This window comes from Chiloscyllium plagiosum, unplaced genomic scaffold (genome assembly GCF_037043375.1).
Source record: "Chiloscyllium plagiosum isolate Xiang-an unplaced genomic scaffold, Cpla_swu_hap1 HiC_scaffold_8, whole genome shotgun sequence".
Lineage (NCBI taxonomy): Eukaryota > Metazoa > Chordata > Chondrichthyes > Orectolobiformes > Hemiscylliidae > Chiloscyllium > Chiloscyllium plagiosum.
In genome coordinates, this window is record NW_028270146.1 from 37,373,451 (window position 1) to 37,382,904 (window position 9,454).

The window sequence follows — 9,454 nt, forward strand, 5'->3', positions numbered from 1 at the left end:
CTACCTGCCCCTCCACCTACCTTTGTATCATCTGCAAATTTAGCAACAATGCCCTCAGTTCCCTCAGTTAATAGATCCAGCACTGGCCCTGCAGAACCCGATTTGTCATTGGTTGTCATCCTGAAAAATATACCTTTTGCATTCTACTAATCAGCCAATCCTCTATCCATGCTAATTCCTTGCTCCTAACGCCATAGATTTTAATCTTATTTAGCAGCTTCTTGTGTGCCTTGTCAAAGGACTTCTGGCAATCCAAATAGATCATGTCCACTGGCCTTCCTTTGTCTAACTTAATTGTTATCTTACCAAAGAATTCCAACAGATTTGTAAGCCATGACTCCTCTCAACCCTATGATTATGTGTTTCCAAGTACTCCACAATCTCATCCTTATGGACGCTAAAATCTTACCAACAACCAAGGCCAGGCTAACTAGCCTATTGTTTCCTGTCTTCTGCATCCTTCTCTTCTTATACAGGGCTGTTACATTAGCAATTTTCCAGTCCTCTGGAACTATCCCTCTAGACTGTAGTCCATTTGGTCTGGGTAATTTATCCACCTTCAGAACTTTCAGCTTCCCCAGCACCTTCTCCTCAGTGATGGCCTCTATCCCCTGACAGTCTTGAAGTTCTGGAATGTTGGTGGTGCTTTCCACTGTGAAAGCTAATGCAAAGTATCTATTCAGCTCTTCCACCATTTCTTTGTTTCCCCAGTATTACTTCTCTGGCCTCATTTTCCAAGGTCCATTCTTGCCTCTTTCTTACCTCTTCGATATCTAAAGAAAACTCTTGCTCACTAACTTACTCTCATATTTCATCTTCTCCCCCATTTTTGCTTCTCTAATTGTCTTCTGCTGGTATTTAAAGATGTCCCAATCTTCTGGCTTCCCACTAATCTTCACCAGATTGCATGCTTTTTATTTTGCTTTTATGCTGACCCTAACTTTCCTTGTCAGTCACAGTTACTTCATCCTCCTCTTAGTATGTTTCTTCTTCCTTCGGATGAATTTCTGCTGTGCTCCCTGAATTACCCCCAGAAAACCCTGCCATTGCTGTACTACTGTCTTCTCTGCGAGGCTCCCCATCCAATCAACTCTGGCCAGCTTCTCTCTCATGTCTTTCCTCAACTGTAATACCATCGCATCTAATTCCACTTTCTCCCTCTCAAATAGCAAGGCATATTCTATCATATTATGGTCACCAGCACAAATCTGCCTCATTACACACCACCACATCCAGAATTGCCTGTTCCTACTGGTTTTAACAAACTGCTCCAAAGAAAATCTCATCAACATTTCACAAATTCCTTTCCTTGATATCCCTGTCAACCCTGATTTTCCCAGTCCAGCTGCATGTTGAAGTCCACCATGATCTTTGAGATAGTACTTTTCTTGCATGACGTTCTGTCTCCTGATTTATCTTCTTCCCCACCTCCTGACCAACATGGACAATTCCCAACAGGATCATTTTCCTTTGCAGTTTTTCCATTCAACCCATACAGATTCTATGCTTTCCAACTCTATATCACTTCTTACTGACCAGACAACCCCACACTCTCTGTCCATCTACCTGTCCAATCAATAGGACATATACCTTTGGACATTTAGTTCCCACCCGCGATCCCCTTCAGCCACATCTCTGTGATACCCAGAACATTGTAGCTGCCAATTTCAATCAATGCTACAAGCTTATTTACCTTGTTTCATACACTGTGTGTCTTAAAGTACAACACCTCAGTCCTGGGTTAACTGCCCCCTTCTCCCTTATCTCCTGCATCTGATGTTACATTCCAGACCCTTTTCATACTCTGTCCTATTACTTGTTCTGGAAACTTTAATAACATCTGCTGAGCCCTCCCCATCTTTAACGTTTTCTACAATTGTTCATGTAATTGAAGGGTTTACCTGCTGCTGCATTAGGTAATATATTAGGCGATGGCCTAATAGTATTATCACTGAACTGTTAATTCAAATATCCAAATAATGTTCTGATGACCCAGGTTCAAATCCCACCACAGTAGATACTGGAATTTGAATTCAATTTTTAAAAACTGGGATTCAGTATCCAATGATAACCATGGAATCATTGTCGATTGTCAGAAAACCCCAACTGGTTCACTAATGTCCTTTAGGAAAGGAACCTTCCATCCTTACCTGGTCTGGCCTACATGTGACTCCAGCAATGTGGTTGATTCTTAACTGCACTCTGGGCAATTAGGAATGGGTAATAAATGCTGCCTAGCCAGTGACGCACTTATCCTGGGAATGAATAAAGAGAAAAAAAACATGCCTTTCTTTGTTAAAGACACAGCCTCAAATGCAGCACCACTGATTAAAGGGGCTACAACTATGAAAACAAATTAACATAAAAGAAAAGGAAGGAACAATAAGGAAAGATGAGCAAACAAGCCTTACACTCTGCTTCAATGAAAACAGCTATAGATCGTAATCAAATGAAAGGCAAACATTTCATTATGGATTGGGCAACAAGAGACATCTCCATTGAATTATTTCTCGTTAAGCAAAATATATATAGGTTTACTTTGCAAATCAAGCTATAAATGATCTTGAGAAGAGATATCTAAAAATTTCACTTGGAATCATCAAGGAGGAGCTTCACAGAATAAGATCATAAGACCATAAGAGTTAGGAACAGAAGTAGGGTATTCAGCTCATTGAGTCTGCTCCACTATTCAATGAGACCATGACTGATCAGATGATCCTCATTCCTCTTTCCTTCTTTTTTCCTATAACCCTTGATTCCCTCACTGTTTCTCTTAGCATTGAATATACTCAACAATGAGCCTCAATAGCCCTCTAACGTAAAATATTTCACAGATTCACAACCCTCTCAGAGGAGAAATTCATCCTCATTTCTGTCTTAAATGTGTGACCTCTCACATGTTTGGCTGACAGTAAATGTAATATTTATAAAGCCCAATTATGATTGTTATCAACTGATCTTTTGGAGAATTCATGTTGTTATTGCTTTTTGTGGTTTATTTAATCCTGGCCAATAAAGATATTTCACTGTTTTAGTCTGTGACTTCTTAAAATCGTTGCCGTTGGAATTTCATGAGTTACTTATGAGGTGATGCATTTAGGCAAGTCTAATTCTAGAGCAAATTGTACAATGAATGGAAGAGCCTTGGGAAAAAGTTGATGGGCAGAGAGATCTGGAAGTGCAGGTTCATTGTACCCTGAATGTTGCTGCTCATGTGGATAGAGTGGTCAAGAAGGCATATGGTATGCTTGCCTTCATTGGACGTGGTATTAAATATAAGAGCTGGCTAGTTACGTTAAAATTGTACAAGATATTGGTTCGGCCGCAGTTAGAATACTGTGTACAGTTCTGGTTGCCACATTACCAAAAGGATGTGAACTCTTTGGAGAGGGTGCAGAGAAGGTTTACGAGGATGTTGCCTGATATGGAAGAGCTAGCTATGAAGCGAGGTTGAGTAAGTTAAGCTTGTTTTCATTAGAAAAAAGGAGATTGAGGGGGACCTGATTGAGGTTTACAAAATCATGAAGGGTATAGAAAGGGTGGATAGAGATAAGCTTTTTCCCAGGGTGAAGGATTCAATTAAATAAGGATTCAATAATTCAAGGTGAGAGGTGAAAAGTTTAAGGGGGATACACACAGCAAGTACTTCACACAGAGGGTGGTGGGTGTCTGGAACGCGTTGCCAGCAGAGGTGGTAGAGGAAGGCATGGTAGATTCATTTAGGATGCGTCTGGACAGATGCATGAGTAGGTAGGGAGCAGAGGGATACAGATGCCTAGGAATTGGGCGATAGGATTAGACAGTAGGTTTGGATCAGCTCAGGCTTGGAGGGCCGAATGGCCTGTTCCTGGACTATAACTTTTCTTTATTCTTTGTTCTTTATAAAATTTCATAACCATGCTCAGATAGCACGGCTATCTATAGACATTGGCTGGTATTTGAGATTTTCCCCATTTCCTTATTAAGACTTTATTTTTCAAATAATAACACTCTGGTTTCATTTTTGAGGCAATTTCTAAATAGTCTGGTTGATGTCACTCTCTTTAATCCAAATCTGTAACATTTCCACTAAATAAAGAACCTTATTCTCTTTTCCTTTATTCTTTTTAGTTAAATGTTCAAAAATTGTAATCAATAACTGAATTTTCAAGTCATCTTCCTGTTTCATAGACTTCTTTTTTTCTGATTTTATGTGTTGGAGATCAAGTGTCTTTGACATGTTACAATGCAATCAAGAAACAATCCAGGATGCTCTATTGCAATGTTTCAGTTTTTTTTACCTCCACTGCTTGTTATCCTGCATTTGGTGAAGCCAAAGCTTTTTAACCTGCCAGGCCATTTCTCAAAATAAGATCAATTCCTCCTCCAGGAACTTATTTCACAATTCCAACTATCATTTCTCCATTTAACAAGTTACTCTTTAATCCAACACTGTATAATGAGATTGGTTTTTAAACTCTATTAATACCTCCAATTAATTTCTCCTTTATCAACCCTTCTGGACAATGGTTCTCTCTCCATTCCAAATTATCTTATCTCCATTTTTCTTGATTTTTGTTTTTTCTCTTTTTATAGTTCAAATCTTTTTTTAAATTTCTAACAGTATTTTCACTAACCCCAGCTGCTTTTTCTTAATTTCAGGTTTCATTTCTCCCATCCTTATAAGCTTTTACTTTTACTTCTACCTTCCAATTATCTGCTAAATCTCTCAGTTTAGCTTTAGGCAAAGATTTTAAATAATTCACTGTTATATTTCCCACTTCTAGACAACTCATAGCAACATTCAAACCCATCTTCAAATTTCATGCAATAAATTTCACCACAACAAGCTTCGCTAGATGCCACGACCACTCAGTAGACATTACTTTAACATAAAAGACACAGATCCATCTTAATTGTTCTGATTCCAGCTGATATTAAAATTCAAAAAGCAAAACCCCAAGCTTACAATAAGCAACGTTAAAAATGTATATCAACTACGTTCTACATCAAGATGGAAAATGCTTCTGGTATATTTGGTAATCTAATTGGTATTAGTCATGCTACGAATGCAAAATGGGGAAGGATGTCCACATAAGGTTTTCAGCAGAAGTTTGACTTTCTCTTGATAATGGTTAAGGTTTATATCATGTTGATTAATAGCTAGTTTCATTACATCTGGTATCTTGTGAGACATCAGGCTCAGCTTCAGAGTAAGTACCAGCTATTAAGAGCTACATGGACTTAGCATGAGACCAACAACAACTAAAAAAACACACACACCCAAGCTCCTCCCAGGATTAGTCCTTTCTCAACTGATTGCTGTGCTGTCAGTTCACTATTTCCCCTACTACTAGCTTTATACAATTTATACTTTACCATATATAAAATGAGTTGGCAATAAACTAAAATTAGAAAATATATTAAAACAATCTCATTTTTGTTCAAATAAAATATAATAACTGTAGTGATTATAATGAGGTTGGCCAGGTGGACCTCACAGTATATGAGTTTCCTGTCTGGGGCTGTTAACTAGTCCAATCAGGGAGCCCTGACTGACAGAGAAAAACAGGAGTGTCAGAGATTATGTTGACTCTGACAGCTGGCTCTGATGAAGCTGGACCACTGTCAAGTATTGTGCACCTGTAAATAAAGGGTGACTTGAAAATGGGATAAAGGCTTCTGTGGAGTTATTTCAATAACTATGAATGCTAAAAAGAAATTTGAACTGAAACTTGTAAAATCATGAAAATAGCTAGCAATTTTACCTTAGTCATTGTCACATAGAATGTCATTTGTGATTTTCACAGGAGCTGTTTTGATCCTGGGACAGGGATGGAAACTGATTAAAGGAATTCAGACATTAAGTTCTGGAAAGAAGATATACAGATTTGGGAGGTGACAGCATTTTCAAAGATTTTGGAGTGGAAAATAAATTTTGAGATAGAGGGGTCAAGGACTGCTTTCTGTGGGGAAAGGTGTGGTGACTGCAGATTTGAAAGAGAGTGGGATACTACCTGAAAAGAGAGAAATTTTAACAATAGCAAGTCAATTGACCTTTGAAAATTACAAATCAGTTAACATGTAACTAAAATATAATGTGTAACTCTGCATCTGAAGAGTTTTGATGAAAGTTTACAAAACTGTTAACCCATTTCTTGTCTTTTAAGTGTAGATCTCTGCTTTACCAGCAGCTACTGTTTTCACATTCCTTTAAATATTTGCCTACACTGGCCAAAAAATGCGGTCAAACCACTCAGTCAACACTCAGCTATCCAGTTGCTTTCTGTTTGTGTCTACAGTAAATGTAAGAGGGCAAGATTAAATACTTTAAACATCTTAAATATTATAAATTTCTTAATAAATAATAGGGTATTTGCTTAGGGCCAACAACATTGGGGTCATGTCAGTGTTTTCAATTTACATTTTCGCAACTCTAACCTGATGAAATCAATCATTTTCAATGCAATTTATTCCTTAGAGGCTATTCTCATCTAAATGTTTGATCCTCTAAATGTTTTCTGTAACTTGCCAGCAGGACAGCAAACATCATCTCATCTGGTGAGATCTGTGAAATTGTGGCTTGAATATACAAAAGCGTTGTCAGGATACCATTTCTGTCCTGAAAATTATTAAACCCAGTCAGTAAAAACCTGGAATTGAACAACATCTCTTGAGCATTTTGATATGCACTTATGCTTTCTCATCTGCTGAGGCATTGTAAGTGTTATAGACTCACCTTGTCCCTTGATATACTGTTAAATCTAAGTTAAGAGATAACCAGACACTTCTTCTTTTGTTTCTTGTTTTCAAAAAGCTAAGTTTGTTCAGGAAAAGTAAAACATTTATTGAGGTTAGAGATCATACATACATTTACTAACCTAAATTCATTCTGTCAGTTGAAATGCTAGAATTCTGAGTCACATATTGTTCTCAAATCTTGCGTCCCTTTGTATAACGTGTTCTAGCTTTACACATTGAACAGGATTTTCCACTTTGGATGTAACAAATAGTGTTGAGCATCTTAAAGCTAGCCACTTGTGCCACAGCCAGGGTGAGGTGGATGTAAGCATCTTGCAGCATGGGTTAAATGATGAATCACATTGGTTGGCTGGAGCAGGGGTTCTCACGTCTGCCAGGAACTTGTTGGTCAAAGGTACTTGTCCAATAGTTAAAGGTCTTAAAGGTAGCCCTTCACTTCAGATCAGGACTACCGGGGGTCTTGATTAGTCACCCCCCAATACCATGGAATGACCACATACTAGGCAACAGCTTGGGCTCAGGATTTAACACTGATTTGCTACAGGTTATGCTGCATACCAATGGAGAAAAAGACAATGCTTTTCCTTGGAATGGTACCGGGGTCTCCTATTAGACCTGGTCTGTAAAACCTGAGGTTTCTGTGAAGGTCAGTGAATATGGTTAGCACAGAGGGGTGTTATAGAGGCTCAGTGGCTAGCACTGCTGCCTCACAGCACCAGGGACCCAGGTTCGATTCCACCTCAGGCAACTAGTGGGTGGCACGGTGGCACAGTGGTTAGCACTGCTGCCTCACAGCGCCAGAGACCCGGGTTCAATTCCCACCTCAGGCGACTGACTGTGTGGAGTTTGCACATTCTCCCTGTGTCTGCGTGGGTTTCCTCTGAGTGCTCCGGTTTCCTCCCACAGTCCAAAAATGTGCAGGTCAGGTGAATTGACCATGCTAAATTGCCCGTAGTGTTAGGTAAGGGGTAAATGTAGGGGTATGGGTAGGTTGCGCTTCGGCGGGGCGGTGTGGACATGTTGGGCCGAAGGGCCTGTTTCCACACTATAAAAAAAAAACTGTGCACAGTTTCCCCATATCTGCATGGGTTTCGTCTGGATGCTCCAGTTTCCTTTCACAGCCCAAAGATGTGCAGGTTAGGTGGATTGGCCATGCTAAACTGCCCAGGGATGTGCAGACTAGGTGGGATGTGCAGGCTAGGTGGATTAGCCATGGGAAATGCAGGATTATGGGACTGGGTGGGGGATGGTCACTAGACGGTCAGTGTGGACTCATTGGGCCAAATGGCTTGCTTCCATATTGGAGGGATTCTATGACTCTATGAAATGTAATGCAGGAAAAGGCTGAGTGCTCTTCTATACTCAGGAAGGGTGAGTGCCACCATCTTATCATTGCTAGTTAACATTACTGGGGGAAACCCTCAGTCTAACTGTGTCACGCCACCAGCATATCACATTAATCTATAAGCCTCAGGATCATATGCACAGAGTCACAGAGATGTACAGCATGGAAACAGATCCTTCGGTCCATGCCGTCCAGATATCCCAACCCAATCTAGTCCCACCTGCCAGCACCCAGCCCATATTCCTCAATCCCTTCCTATTCATATACCCATCCAAATGCCTCCACCATTTCCTCTGGCAACTCATTGCATACACAACTTTTTCTGTGTGAAAAAGTTGCCCTTTAGGTCTCTTTTATCTTTCCCCTCCCACTCTCTAGTTCTGGACTCCCCCACTCCAGGGAGAACACTTTGTCTATTTATCCTATCCATGCCCCTCATAATTTTGTAAACCTCTATAACATCACCCCTCAGCCTCTGATGCTCCAGGGAAAACAACCCCAGCCTGTTCAGCCTCTCCCTATAGCTCAAATCCTCTAACCCTGACAACGTCCTTGTAAATCTTTTCTGAACTCTTTCAAGTTTCACAACATCTTTCCGATAGGAAGGAGACCAGAATTGCACGCAATATTCCAACAGTGGCCTAACCAATGTCCTGTACAGCCGCAACATGACCTCCCAACTCCTGTACTCAATACTCTGACCAATAAAAGAAAGCATACCAAATGTCTTCTTCACTACCCTATCTACCTGTGACTCCACTTTCAAGGAGCTATGAACCTGCACTCCAAGGTCTCTTTGTTCAGCAACACTCCCTAGGACCTTACCATTAAGTGTATAAGTGGCAAAAAGTAGTGGACCCAGCACCGATCCTTGCAGTACTCCACTGGTCTCAGGCCTCCAGTCTGAAAAATAACCCTCCACCACCACCCTCTGTCTTCTATCTTTGAGCCAGTTCTGTATCCAAATGGCCAGTTCTCCCAGTCAGTGTGATACTATTAGGCAGGAACTGGGGCATCTAATTGGATTAGGTGCTTGACAATGAACCAGGTCAGATGTCAGATCTCTCAGTGTGAGAGCATTTTGGTGATAGTGATCAAACTCCCTGACCTTAGCTATAATCATAGAGAGGGACAGGAACAGACAGAATGGGCAAGTATTTAATCGGGGGAGGAGGAATTACAATGCTATTTGGCAAGAACTGGGCCACCTAAATTGGGAATAGATGTTCTCAGGGAAAGGCATGACAAAAATGTGGAGATTGTTTAGGGAGCACTTGCTGATATGCTGGATAGGTTTGTCCCATTGAGGCAAGGAAGGGATGGTAGGGTGAAAGAACCTTGGGTGACAAGAGATGTGGAACATCTAGT